General features: G+C 36.7%; 1 protein-coding gene across 5 annotated transcripts in view; it reads right to left on the reverse strand.

The window, feature by feature from the left end:
* MAP4K3 (mitogen-activated protein kinase kinase kinase kinase 3) overlaps positions 1–15,941 on the reverse strand; it is a 153,327-nt gene that overhangs the window by 136,380 nt on the left and 1,006 nt on the right. The window lies entirely within an intron of this gene.

Here is a 15,941-nt window from a genome sequence, read left to right on the forward strand (position 1 = left end):
CTATTTTCCTGTAAGTTCAAATTATTTCTAAAAAATTTTTTAAAAACACTGGAAGTTTTGAACAGCAGATTATTAGACAGACACAATTGAAGATAATAAAGATATGAACCATGATATAAGACACAGAATGAAGAGTTGGAAAAATTATAAGATATGGAGAAATAAAACAGATAAAGAATACAATACGAGTTCTAAAGAGAAAGAACAAAGAGACCAGGGGAAAAAATGATAATCAAAAATAAACCAGTTCACAATTTTCCAATGACTTCTGAAATACAATACACTGTAGATTACAGAAAAATAACAAGTATTTTTATTTAAATCCATATACAACACTATGAAAATGAAAAAAGAAAAAAGAGTCAAAGAAAAGTCTTAAAAGTAATAGAGATTTAAAAAAATAGAGAAAAAAATAGATTAGCTACAAGGAACATCAATTAAGTTGACAACAGACTTCTCAGCAGCAACAGGTAACCAGAAAACAAAATATCTACAAGAAAAAAACTGCCAACCTGAGTTTTAAATCCCATTAAATTATGATTTAAAAGTTAAAGATAAAATAAAGACATTTGAGGGCAAAAAAAAAAAGACTGACTCTACCTTCAGAGTCACTCACTTAAAAAGAAAAAAACAAAGCAAGCAAGAAAAAACCCTACCAAATATTGGTTCAATACTGAAGATAACTGAACTCGAATGAAGGAATAAGATGCTAAGAAGAAATAGTGAGCTAAGAACTTGAAAACTCATTTGGGGTAATGTAAAAAAAGAAAAAAAAAAGCACTGTCTGTACAAAGCAATGCTAATAAAGATTTATCCAGGACACTTAAAAACATTAGAACCAAAATAAGAGGTGACAACACAAAAAACAGGAAGGCAGTGAATGAAATTAAGCACTCTAAAGTCCACATATTGAACAGAAAGAGAAGAGAGATCAAGTAACTTTAGACTAAGCATATTGAAATTTTAAGGGTAACCACCAAAAGTTTAAAAATAAAATCTAAAACTTTTAAACCAACAGAGAGTAAAGGGATGAAATAAAAGAAATCTCACTGAATATCATCCAAAACCTATCCAAGCAGGTTAGAGACAAGACTGGCTCTAACTGGATTCGGAAAATACTACACTGCAAGTTCAAAGAGTTCCAAATTCTTCAGTTGGCAGTAATTCATCTGTATCTTGGATATCTGAAACATTATCTATCACATTTCCCAATACAGCCCCTTAATCAGAATAGTTTTTATTATTTCTCTGCCCACTTAACAGTATTTTTATGCATATTCACTCTTCTGGAATGACTTCACAGTTCTCTACAAATATAAACCCAATTTTTCTTTAAGTCCCAGGTCAAGATTCGCTCTTCTAGGAAGTCAATTCATCTTTCCCTTAAATTGAAATTCTGTAGTATTTATAAAGTTTATTTTTATTTTTTATTGATGTAAAATATACATAACTTAACATCTTTACCACTTTAAGTGTACAGTTCAGTGGTAATAAATAAATTTATATACTTTTTCCCCTTCACTCCCCCCCTTCTCCCCTTCCCAGCCTCTGGTAACCACCAATCTACTCTGTAACCCCCTCAGATCCACTTTTTTAGCTCTTATTCATGGGTGAGAACATGTAATTTTTGTCTTTCTGTGCTTGGATTATTTTGCTTAACATAATAGCCTCCAGTTCCATGCCTGCTGCTGCAAAGGATAGGAGTTCATTCTCTTTGATGTCTGAACAATATTCCACTGTGTATATATACACCACATTTTCTTTATCCATTCATCTGCTGATGGATATGTAGGTCGATTCTGTATTTTAACTATTGTAAATAGTGCTGCAATAAATTTGGGAATGCAGGTATCTCTTTGATATACTGACTTCCTATCTTTTGGATAAATACTCAGTAGTAGAACTGCTGATCAAATGGTGGTTCTATTTTTAGTTTTTTGAGGAATGTCAATACTTGTTCTCCATAATTAGCTGTACTAATTTACATTCCCACCAACAGTGTATAAGGGTTCCCCTTTCTCCACATCCTCGCCAGCATACGTTATTATCTGTCTTTTTGAGACAGAGTCTCACTTTGTTGTCCAGGCTAGAGTGAGTGCCGTGGCGTCAGCCTAGCTCACAGCAACCTCAAACTCCTGGGCTTGAGTGATCCTTCTGCCTCAGCCTCCCGAGTAGCTGGGACTACAGGCATGCGCCACCATGCCCGGCTAATTTTTTAAATATATATCAGTTGGCCAATTAATTTCTTTCTATTTATAGTAGAGACGGGGTCTCGCTCTTGCTCAGGCTGGTTTTGAACTCCTGACCTTGAGCAATCCGCCCGCCTCGTATTATCTGTCTTTTTAATACAAGCCATTTTAACTGGGTTGAGATGATATCACATTGTGGTTCTGATAGCATTTCTCTAGATTTGTGATGTTGAGCCTTTTTTCATATGCTTCTTGGCCATCTACATGTTTTCTTTTGAGAAATGTCTGTTTAAATCTTTTGCCCAATTGTAATTGGATTATTTGTCTTTTTGCTATTCAGCTGTTTGAGCTCCTTATATATTCTGGTTATTAATCCCTTGTCAGATGAACAGTTTGCAAGTATTTTCTCCCATTCGGTGGGTTGACTCTTCACTTTGCTGACTGTTTCCTTTGCTGTGCAGAATCTTTTTAGCTTGATGTAATCCTAAGTGTCTATTTTTACCTGTGCTTTTGAGGTCTTACACAAAATATCTTTGCCTAGACCAATGTCCTGCAATGTTTCCTTAATGTTTTCTTATAGTAGTTTCATAGTTTCAGGTCTTAGATTTAAGACTTTAATCCACATTTATGCATATTTTATTTCCTTGTATCAGAGTATTAGCTCCAGATCAGAATGAAATTTTTTAGATCTCCTAAAAAATCTAGCAGTGTTTATTTTTCACTTACGGATGAAGCAAATTCTGAGGGCATTTTCCTTTAACAAGCTCAAAATATATGAATTTTATAAAATATACACAAACACATATAACTCAAATATGAAAATAAAGTTTAAAGTCTTTATTTTAATCTTAGCATATATAACAAAAGTGGATTATCTTTTTAAAGAGTCATTTTCCCTGTCCTCTTTTCCGTTCGTTTTTGCCAATTTTAAAAGGAGTCCATATGCTCAGGACTAAAAATGAACAAGGTTAAGCCAAAGGAAGTCAGATACCACTAGTACAGTGAGGATTTTAATAAAAACTGAAAATGTGCCTCACATTAAAATTACTATGCCACCTAAAAAAAAGCTAGTAATAAAACCTATGAGTTAATAAGAAACAAAGGCAAAAACACTTATGAGATAAAGAAGATCTAAATAAATGGAAATATACCATATTCATAGATCAGAAGACTCAATGTGTTTTAAGATCTCAAGTCTCCACAAATTGAGCTCCAGATCCATATAATCTCAATCAAGATCTTAACAGGCTGTGTGGTAAAATATCACAAAATTTGATGGCGAGTACATGTGGAGCCCGTTTTTCTGATCTTGTGTCACCTCACTTTGGATAATGGGCTTAAGCTTAATCCAGGATAATATAAGCAGTGCTAGCTCACTGTCATTTCTTAGAATTGAGTAATATTCCATTGTGAACATACACCAAATTTTAATAAACCACCCACAAATTGATGGGCACTTGGGTTGTTTCCACATCCTTGCAACTGTGAACTGTGCTGCCATAAACATTCGGGTGCAGATGTCTTTATAACAGAGTATCTTACGCTCTTTTGGGCAAATGCCTAATAATGCTATTGCTGGGTCAAATGGTATTTCTATTTTTAGCTGTTTGAGGTATCTCCAAATTCTTTTCCACAAAGGTTGCACTAATTTGCAGTCCCACCAGCAGTATAAGAGTGTTCCTGTCTCTCCGCATCCACACCAGCATGTGTTGTTTAGGAACTTTTTTTTTTCCATAAAAGCCATCCTCACTGGAGTTAGGTAGTATCTCATTGTGGTTTTTGAGTTGCATTTCCCTGATGATTAGAGATGTTGAACATTTTTTCATGTGTTTATTGGCCATTAGTCTATCTTCATTTGAAAAGCTTCTGTTCATGCCTTTTGCCCACTTGTTTATGTGGTTGTTTGATTTTTTTCTTGATGATTTGTTTGAGTTCTTTGTAGATTTTGGTCATTATCCCTTTATCGGATATATAGCATGCAAATATTTTTTACTATTCTGTAGGTTATCTACTTACTCTATTGATTGTTTCTTTGGCTGTGCAGAAGCTTTTTAATTTAACCAAGTCCCATGTATTAATTTTTGTTATTGCTGTGATTGCCTCTGGGGTCTTCTTTGTAAATTCTCTGCCTAGGCTGTTATCTAACAGGTTTTCCAACATTTTCTTCCATAATTCTTATAGTTTCATGACTTAGGTTTAAGTCTGTTATCCACCTTGAGTTAATTTTAGTGAGTAGTGAGAGGTAAGGATCCTGTTTCAATCTTCTACATGTAGCTATCCAATTTTCCCAGCAAGATTTATTGAATAGGGATTCTTTTCCCCAGTATATACTGTCTGCTTTGTCAAAGATTAGATGGCAATATGAGAATGATTTTATATTTTGGATCTCTGTTCTGGGCCATTTGTCTATGTCTCTGTTTTTATGCCAGTATGCTGTTTTGGTTACTTGTAGCTGTGTAGTACAGCTTGAAGTCTGGTAAGTTGATCTCTCCTAATTTGTTCTTTTTGCTTAAGGTTGCCTTGGCTATTCAGGCTCTTTTCTAATTCCATACAAAGAGCAGAATTATATTTTCTAGATCTATGAAAAGTGATTTTGGTATTTTAATGGGGAGTGCATTGAATCTGTAAATCACTTTTGGTAGTACAGACATTTTAACAATGTTGATTCTGCCAATCCATGAGCATGATATGTTTTTCCATTTGTTTGTATCCTCTGCGATTTCTGTCCTCAGTGATTCACACTTCTCCTTGTACAGGTCTTTCACTTCTTTGGTATATTCCTAATACTAAGGAGAGGAGGAACATATTTCTAGGTATTTTATTTTCCTTGTTGCTATTGTGAAAAGTATTGAGTCTCTGATTTGATTCTCAGCTTGACTACTGCTGGTATACAGAAATGCTACTAATTTGTGTACATTGGTTTTATAACCTGAGACCTTGCTGAATTTATTTATCAATTCCAAGAGTCACTTGGCAGAATCTTTGGAGTTTTCTAGATATAAGATCATATCATCAGCAAACAGTGATAGCTTGATCTCTTCTTTCCCTATTTGGATACTATTGACTTCCTTTTCTTGCTTGATTGCTCTGGCTAGGCCTTCCAGCACTATGTTGAATAGAAGTGGTGACAATGGGCAATCTTGTTTGCTTTCAGTTCTAAGCAGGAATGATTTCAATTTTTCCCTCTTCAATATGATGTTGGCTGTGTGTCATAGATAGCTTTTATAATTTTGAGGTAGGTTCCATCTATGCCTATTTTCTTAAGAGTTCTTGTCATAAAATGGTGCTGATTTTTGTCATCTTTTGATGCTTTTTCTGCATCTATTGAGATGATGATATGGTCTTTGTTTTTCCTTCTGTTTATGTCGTGAATCACATTCATGGATTTACATATGTTGAACCATCCTTGCATCTCTGGGATGAAGCCCACTTGGTGGTGGTGGATTATTTTTTTGATGTATAGCTGAATTCAAGTAACTAGGATTTTATTGAGAATTTTTGCATCTATATTCATAAGGGATACTTGTCTGTAGTTCTCTTTTTTTGTCATGTCCTTTCCCGGCTTTGGTATCAAGGTGATACTGGCTTCGTAGAATGAGTTGGGGAAGATCCCTTCTTTCTGGATGTTATAAAATAATTTCTGCAGTATGAGTACCAATTCTTCTTTGTAGGCCTGGTAAAATTCAGCTGTGAAACCATCTGGTCTGGAACTTTTTTTGTTGGAAGATTTTTTTTTTATTGCTACTTCAATTTTGTTACTTAATATTGGTCTGTTCAAGAGTTCTATTTCTTCCTGATTGAGCCTGGAGAGGTTGTATGTTTCCAAGAAATTGTCCATTTCCTCAATGTTTTCAAGTTTATGTCCACAGAGATTCTTACAGTATTCAGAGATAAGGGTATTTTGTATTTCTGTGGTATCAGTTGTAATATCTCCTTTTCCATTTCTGATTGAGCTTATTAGGGTCCTTTCTTTTCTGTTTCTGGTTAATCTTCTAATAAGAGGTCTATCAATTTTGTTCATTTTTTCAAAGAACCAACTTTTAGTTTCATTAATCTTCTACTTAATTCTTTTGTTATTGATTTTATTTAGTTCTACCCTGACCTTAGTTATTTTTTTCTCCTGGGCTTGGTTTTGCTCTTCCTTTTCTAATTCCTTAGGACAATTCATTAAATTGTTGATTTGTGATCTTTCTGACTTCTTGATATAGGCATTTAAGGCTAAGAATTTTCCTCTTAGGACTGCTTTTGTCAAATCCCACAGATTTAGATAACTTGTGTCCCCTTTGTCATCTAGTTCAAGGAATCTTTTCATTTCTATCTTAATTTTCTCCTTGACCCAATTCAGCAGGTTATTTAATTTCTATGACTTTGTGTAGAATTTAGTGCTTCTGTTGGAACTGATTTCTAATTTTATTCCACTGAGGTCTGAGAAGATACATGGTATAATTTCTATTTTTAAAAATTTGTTGAGACATGTTTTGTGGCCAAAGATGTGCTAAATCTTACAGAATGTTCCATGTGGTGGTGATAAGAACATATATTTTGTGATAAGAACATATAGTTTTGTGGCACAATGTTCTGTAAATGTTTGTTAGGCCCGTTTGTTCTAGAGTTCCATTTATGTCCAGCATTTCTTTGTTTATTTTCTGCTTGGAGGATCTGTCCAGTTCTGTCAGTGGGGTGTTGAAGTCCCCACCTATTATCATGCTGCTATTTACCACTTTGTTTAGATCTAGTGGGGTTTGTTTTATGAATCTGGGCATATCTATGTTAGTTGGATAGATATTTATGATATCTTCTGGGTGAACTGCTCCCTTTACCCTTACATAATGGCCATCTTTGTCTTTCTCTACTAATGTCGATTTGAAGTCTATGTTATCTGATATGAGAATGGCTACATCAGCTTTCTTTTAGGTTCCCTTTGCATGGAATATTGTTTTCCAGTTAGAGGTGATTCCTGGAGACAGCAGATACTTGGCTTGTATATATATATTTTTTAATCCATTCAGCCAGCCTGTGTCTCTTAAGTGGGTAATTCAAGCTGTTCACATTTATTGAAAGAATTGATAAGTGGGATGGGTCTCTGTTCATCCTGCTGAGTAGAACTTAATTGCTTTGTTTTACCTCTTGAGCCATTATGGTACACGGGCTTAGACCTTTAGCTTTTGGGTGATTTTACACTGGTAGGTGTCTATTGTGCTGATTAATGTATAATGCAGATTCCTCATGGACACCCAAACACCGAGGGTTTGCTGGTTCACCCTATTATTCCTATTTAGCGTCCAGGCCTGGGCTTGTGGAGGGTGGAAGTGCCTTCAGTATACTTTGTGTCCTGCTGTTCACTGCATGTGGGGCGCGGTGACAACGCCATTACAAGATGGCGCTGATTTCCGGTGGCCCGCCTGTAGTAAACAAGTTCAGCGCATGCGCAGAGTAAGTCCTGGCCTGTTCTATAAGTATGCATATGAAGGATCTTAGCTTGGCCTATCAGTAATAACCCTCGCGAGCTTTTAACCTATCCCCATCACTTCCCTCCTTCCTTAGAGTATATAAGTGTGTGAGAGCTTGTGCTCAGGGTCTTCCACATCATGTAAGTCTAAAGGGAACCCCATTAAAGCACGGTCAGAAGAACTCCAGTTGCCGCGTCTTCCTTGCTGGCGAGGCGGGCGCGACAACTGCAGGCACCTAGGTTGGGAAGGGGGAACTCCCTTACCCTTTTACTGGGCCTGGAGCCTCTCTGTTGATCTGCACCACCATCTTCTCCTCTCTATCTTCTTTCTCAGCTTTGCAGTTTTTCTGCATGGGGTTCCCATACACTCTGTTACCTCTCTGATCCACACATCTGTGACTCTTCTCTGCTCTCCTCAGTCCAATATTCTACCTTCCAGCCAGGATGATCCAACAAGCTATGTCTCTAGTCGGCCATCTTGGCTCTCTTTTCAGACCCTGGCATTTGCAGAGTGCTCTTACAACAGATTTTTTTGAGAAATGATGTCAGATTACTATGAACTTTTACTGAGACAGTGCTTCCATGAACTACTGCAGCTCTCTAGAAACTGCATTGATCTTCCCTGCACAAGGCTATAAAAATCACAGGAATTTTCCTTTTCTTGAGACTATTCACAATTATCTGAAAATGCTATCAAAATATTCTCCTTTTCCAACTACATACATGTGAGAGGCCAGATTTTGTTAATATGTGTCAACCAAAAAAAAAAAACTATTGCAATAGATTGAATGAAAAAGCAGAATTAAGAAGCTGCTGTCTTCTATTTAACCAGATATTAAAGGCATTTGCAAAATGTACAATGCCACTTTTTTTTTAGAAAATATAGTATTTTTCAAAAAAATGTCATTTGTGTTAACATGATAGGTTTCTTCTTCTTTTTAATAAATTAATAGTTTTTAAATATCTCAGATGCAATTGCTGAGATGATAAATAGTAATAGGTATAACTAACATAAATAACTTTGAGATTCTCAGTAATGGTACTCATGTAAACGGGTTCTGAAACCAAAAAATTGACGAATAGCCGATTCTACTTAGCAGGTATTTCTGTCCTTCTCTGATCCATTCTCATTATGATTGTCAGAACAATACTGAGCACTGTCAACATTATTACACCTTATACAAAAGCCTTTACTACTCCCAGCATCCTACAATTTCATATCTAAACAACTTTGTCTGGCTTTCGACAAGTTTATAAATTGGCCCAACCTCATCTAGCAAATCTATTGCTCCATGCTTCCCTACACAAGCCTTCCACATTAGTCAATATTCAAGCCTTTATCCACATAGTTGTTCTCAACCTGGAATGTACCACCACCACCACAATTCCTCCCTCTGCCTTCCTCCTTTCCCTCTCCTTGTCTCCTCCAAACTATTTAAACCTAACTCATTCTTAGGAAACAGAGGGCAAAAGGGACAGTGCCTTGAATGTTAGGCTTAAAAGTTTTTACTTTAGTGTATGGATAATGAAGAGAGGATTCTTTGAGCAAGGGAAGGTGGATGATTTATACAGAAAGAACTTTCTTACAATCTCAAATTTCTAAGAAGAGTGTAAGAATACAAAATAAATGTCTTATTTGAATATACCTAAATTTACAGTCAAATCTAAAGTTCTTCCACAGAATTTAAGGACTAAGGTAGGCAGTACATTGTTACATCAGGAACCCAAACCTATGATCTCAGGCCCAGGTAGCTGGAACTCTGAAACGTGGCATCTTCCAAAACAAAAAAAGACTGTAAAAAAACAAAACTAAAGCAGAAAAGAAACATGATTTCATCTCTTGACTCGAAGGCCTTTTTGTGTTGGTAAACAAAGTCTTCTTCCTAAAAGCCCAATTTAATCATGTTTTCAAAAAACAAAATAAAAGCAATATATAATAGCCTGGTGATATATTCACTAGTCATTAAGGGTCTTTGGTTTAAAATGACAGAGTATCTTCATATGCATATAATGGTTATGAACATTGCTAAATATGCAGAAGATACTCACATAACCCCTACTGATTTTGTTCAGGCCTAATAATAACCCACTATACTAATTTATCCTGTGCCAGAACTCTAGGTCAAGTTCAATGTATAGACTGCTGTGATTCTTCCCAATCAAAAACAATAATCTCCTTCCTCTACACTCATGTAGTCATGGTGTGTTCCTCTCATGTCAATTCATTTATTCATTCCACACATATTTACTGAGAGTCTAATATGTGTCAGGCACTCTTCTAGGCTCTGGGGATACAGCAATCAACAAAACAAAATCATCAGCTTCTTTGATTTATACTCTAGTGAGAAAGACAGGCAATGAACAAATAAATGTGTGGTGACACATGCCATAATGAAAAATTAAAGAACAGAGCTGAATTTTCTATGAAGCAACAAAACAAAGATCAGGCTCCTTTGCTTGCATGGCCTCTATGAGTGCTGAGAGTTGCTGAAACATGTAGAGTGTTCTAGGTAAAGAGGAAGAGCCAGGCTGTTCTCAGGAAGCATTTCATGTAAGCATTTCTGAGTCAGTGCCTAAAGAAATCTCACAAGAAAGGGACCTGACTTTAAGGTTACAGTATTTTATTGGGATATCTTTTCTCATTCTAAACACACACTTTCATACCAAATTTTTATTCTAATTTATTTTTTTCTTAATGAGGGCCACCACTCCCAAATTGTATAAACTTTAGGTACCACACAATCTGGATCCATCCCTGATTTGGATCCCTGAAAGTGGGGGAACCAGTGCTACTTTTTATACAGTGTAAAGAACAGGCTCATTAAAAGGTGACATTTGAGCTAAGACCTGAGGGGAATGAAGAACCAACCTATACAGATATGGGGGGAGGGGATTCTTGGGCAGACATACAGGTAGCAAGTGCAAATATCCTGAAGCAGAGCATGATGAACAGGTTAGAAGAACAGTAGCAGGAGAAATACATAATAACAAGTAATACTAGAAACTAACAACAATTAACAATGTCTGAGTATTATGTGTCAGGCACTGTCCTAAGCACTTTTCTAAACATCTCCATTTTATCACAGAGGAAACTGAGGCACAGAGAGAGGGATTATATAACTGACCAAAGGACAAAGAGCTAGTGAGTGGCAGAAGTAGGGAGCCTGGCTCCAGAACCCTGCTCTTAAATCACCATACTATGCTACAGAGAGGTAAACTGAGCAGATTATGGAATGTCTAGAAAATCTCTCAGCCAGTAAGAGATTTAATATGATAGAAATGAGTAAACCAGTAAGGTTTAGGTCTCAAGCTATGACAGCTAATAGCAGGTCACATTTTATGTTCCTGTAAATACCAAGTACCAAGCCTTGTCATTTTTGCTACTCTACTCACAGTCCCTAACATATTCCCTCTCATTATAGTTATTTAATATACAATGGTTTTTCAAGGTACTCTCATGAGAGAACTTACTGTTCATTTTCAACACAAAATAATGCATTAGATATGCTTTCACAAATAAATAAATATACAGATCAAAGCTTGGAGGTAAGTAGCTCCATTAGGGAATGAGATCTATAACAAAGACAGATAATCTGGGTTCTTGTTTGTTTGCTTTTTAAGCTTTCTAGAGAAATTACCTATCTGTTCCATTGCCATTTTCCATCTTAAATAGCTACTGATGCTGGGAAATTCTATCTTAATGAACTTTAAATGATCTTTATGAAGTTTAGGGCCATTTCCTCTACTCTCTCTAGTTTTTATCTTCCATGGAAATAAAAGTGAGCATAACCCCAGATAACCATGTTTGAGTTTCCTTTCTAAATGCTTAGGGTCTTCGTGTTCCTCATCAAAGGTAAGGTTTAAGACCTGAATTTTCCAGAAAGAGTCTTACAAATGTTGACTACAATGGAAGAATTAGTCTTTGATAATATTAGTCAGAATACCTTGAAAGATGCAGAGTTACAAATGAATCAACACATAATTCTCTAAATACATACAAAATGATTTCCTGATTTTACCGCCCAGTCCTCTATTTTTCCCGTCAGCTTTTATAGTGTTACAAGTCTGTTCACATAGACTACCATGTGAATGCCACTTGGGAGCATTCCCAAGTAGAATGCTACTTGAGAGAGGCTACAACACTGTAGCTTCTGCTTCAGAGGGAATGCCTTCCAAACAAACACAGATTAAAAGGAAAAAAAATACAAAATCAACATTTCCAAAGCATGTTCTTCAAGATACTAGTATACTAAGGACAAGCAATAGGTATTACAGAAAAAAAGAATCTCATAGCTAAGTAAGTTTGGAGTTTGCTAGGTTAAGCAAAGTTTAACAAGTTGCTTTACCATAGGACTTATTCTTTAATCCATTCATGGTATGGCCTTCCCTGAAGCACCCTGACCAAACTTTTGAAAATGCCTATGTACAGAATTTGGTAAATGCCTACAAACCCCAGGCGGGAAGTAAAAGATGACTTCAAGAGTTCAAGCCTTAGCATAATAAATTGTCAATACTGGGGCTTTTGACAAAAATTGGATATGCCGGGCGCGGTGGCTCACGCCTGTAATCCTAGCACTCTGGGAGGCCGAGGCGGGCGGATTGCTCAAGGTCAGGAGTTCAAAACCAGCCTGAGCGAGACCCTGTCTCTACCATAAAAATAGAAAGAAATTAATTGGCCAACTAATATATATAATATAAAAATCAGCCAGGCATGGTGGCTCGTGCCTGTAGTCCCAGCTACTCGGGAGGCTGAGGCAGGAGGATCGCTTGAGCCCAGGAGTTTGAGGTTGCTGTGAGCTAGGATGACGCCACGGCACTCACTCTAGCCTGGGGAAGAAAGCGAGATGTGCACCATCTGGGGGATGGTCATGATGGAGACTCAGACTTTTGGGGGGAGGGGGGGAAATGGGCATTTATTGAAACCTTAAAATCTGTACCCCCATAATATGCCAAAATAAAAAAAAAAATTGGATATGAGGAAAGGCATACATTTGGAGAAAGATGTAGCCTGTGAAGAGGTCAGCTGTAGACAATGGGCTAGAGCACAGGAGGAAGCACAAGCAGGGTACACAGGACTGGCAGTTGCTCCCAGGGACCAGGCTAAGCCGTTAGACTAGGTTTATTTCCTTAGAAACACATTGAGATTACCTCTTCAATCAATCAATCAATCAATGACAACTCCTTCAAAGCCTCTTTTGCCTTTATCCTAGCTCTAGCTTTACTATCTCCTGCTTCTTTCTAGCAGTAAATCTAGAAAAACATAAGGATATGATGACTTTAATGATAGGAATAATATAAATTAAAACTAGAAAATTGTCTAGAGAAAAGATGGCACAATGCATGTGAAAATCATATTAAATGTTGATAATGTGATCTAGTATAGAACTACTTACTTTCTGCAAGAAAACTTTTTCAAATAATAAACCTACAGATTATTTATTGTTTTTCTTTTTTTGGATCACTGATATCTTTGAGAACGCAATGAATGCTATAAGCCATCTCTACAGAAAAACACAAATACATACAACATCATGCCTACTAATGTCAGAGTGCTTCATTGACCTCCTGAGGCCCGACCAAAGAGCTCTAGCTGTCAACTCCTAGGTCCCTAGGTAATCCAGCTGCAGCTACTTCATGACAGATAAAATTCTGCAGAATTACAGGGCACTCAAAAATAAGCTATGATTTTTTTTTTTACTGTATCTTCAAGTGTTTTAAGATAGTGCAGATGAAATGTGTATTTGCATTGGCCTGAAAAAAATAAAGATAACTTATTTGTTGGGTAAAACTTGAATCATTTATTTACTACCAAAAGTAGAACAGCATATGATGGTAATAATATCTTCTCAACAAAACAGCACCGAGAGGCTGATTTTACAAGGTCACAAAGCTAATAAATCCCAGATCATTCACATCATAGTTTAGCACTTTTTAACTAAACCATGCCACCTTAATTACAATAAATGTTATCACACTGAGTAGGATACAATTTTCAAAATAAAAATCCCTTAAAACGCCAACCTTCCAAGAATGACTACAAATAATTAGGCCTCTAACTTATTTACTTAATCCAATCATTCCATTTTTAGCACCTCAATGCTGACAGATAAGGGAGCAAATTATTCACATTGGCTTTTGAAAACAAAATGTACTCCTATTAATAATTAGTCAACACAATTAGTATAAATAAGAAGAAATATAAAACAGCAAAACAAACACAAAAATTATGTATCTTTATAGCATAAATGTGATTACAGACAAAAATACAAATAGTTTAAGTCTGAGGTTTAGCAGGCAGAGGTACAATGCCAAAAACCACATGGAGTTTCTCTGCTTTGGTCCCTGGTATTGGGAGAGTCTGGCAGACAGGGAATCAAGCATCTATTATCTGATGTCCACTTGGCAGACCACAAAAACAGTGAGGCCTGGCTGCACAGCAGAAGTTGGGTATTCTAACTACTACTTAAAAGATCCACACTAACTTACAGTGTGGCTACAACTCAAATGCTGAACTAAATGGGTGCCTCAGTTTCTCCACTGGATATCAGGTCATACACTATCTTTCCATGTTCTATCTTTAAAGAGGCAGCAGTGGTTAAAAATGCAATCTTTAACTGGTTCGAAGTTTGGCCCTGCCACCTACCCACCTTGGCAAGTTACTTTAATATCCCTGTGCCTCTGTTTCTTCAACTGCAAAATGGAGTTAATAACAGCATTTATCTCATGGGGTTGTCATTAGGATTAAGTAGAAAAATCATAGAACGGTATCTGGCAAGTAATAAGCACTCCATAAATGTCAGCTAGTATTATCATTATTTTAAACGGATGACAAGATCAATCAACTTATTATACCTCTATTGCACTTAACAAACTGCAGGCCCTAATTTTTTTTACTTTTTAATCAATTACTAAGTTTTTTTAAATATTGTAAATACATGGCCAATTATTCTTGTAAAGAACTCTAAAAGAACTTATTGTACACACTGCCACCTAAGACTTATACATTCATAAAGTTTCAGTTAACTTTCCATCTGAACATAATTGGACACCCCTCTCCCAACCAGTTGTTAGCCACTTAGATCTATCCATTTCTACTTTCACAGTCATCACCATATTCCAAAACATCATTATTCTTACCTGGACTATCACAATATCCTCCTAACTACTCTTCCCCTCCATTCCACACTTCACACTGCAGTAGGGAGATCTTTTACAAATCTAAACCTAACTTCACTAGCTGCTTAAAACCCTGCAATGGCTCCCCACTGCCCTAAGAAGTTCAATCTCCTTACCAGAACTAAGAGGCCTGCAAGATCTAGGGCCATTCTCCCTGTCTGGCTGCTCAGACCATACAGGCCTTCTCTCAAAACCAGGCCTCAGAGCCTTCACACGTGTTCCCAGTATCTGGCATAATCCCCTCTCCCCATTGCCCTAAGAATGTCTAAGCATTTTCAGATCTCAACTAAAAGGTGATGAGCCTCTGACTGCCCAAATGAGATCAGGTTTGCCTGTTACATGCCCTCATAACCCTAATCCTAATACTCTTCTCTGCAGCACAAAATAAAACTGCAATACAGTAAGTATGTAAATGGTTGCTTGATGTTGTTCTTCTCCAAAACAAGAAAAACTCCTAGTAAGATTTGGGACCACAACTTTTACTGCTACAACCCAAATGCTTAGATGTCCAGTACCTTTTACACTGTAGGTATATTCAATACAGCTGTATCGTCTCTGGGGAAAAGTGGTGAGATCCACAATGGTGAAAAGCAAACCATCCACAAAACAAGACTAATGCAGAACGCTGGCTGCACTGTTTTAAATACCTAAGTTACCAGGCATTACAATGAAGTAAGAGTAAAAACGTACTGCTTCAACATGGTCAAAACAAAGTTAAGACTAAACTTTCCAGTGTGAAATTAAGTTTCTCTGTGTATCTTCAGGTGTTATATGAAACAGTAGGAGTTCAACTTCAGTTACCAGTAATAAGATACACAACTAAATCCAGACTGCTGCCACATTTGGCACCATCCTCCTCTCTTCTTGGCAGTCCCCGCGAGGCCAAGAGTTGAGCTGGCCAGGGACGACTGATTTATCCTCCCACATTTAGAAGTGGTCCCTCTGCAACAGGAATGCCGTACTAGTCATGGACTTTGAATTCTAACCTTGTCAAACCAGTACCTTTAATAAGGATTCAATTCGCTTTACAAAAACAAAACAAAAAAGCTGATTCCTATGTGTCACTGACAAAAACAAGTTTCAAAGGCATCACAGTCCAATTCGACTCGGCGAACACAAAGTTGCTC

The sequence above is a fragment of the Microcebus murinus genome, chromosome 3, assembly GCF_040939455.1.
Source record: "Microcebus murinus isolate Inina chromosome 3, M.murinus_Inina_mat1.0, whole genome shotgun sequence".
Classification (NCBI taxonomy): Eukaryota; Metazoa; Chordata; class Mammalia; order Primates; family Cheirogaleidae; genus Microcebus; species Microcebus murinus.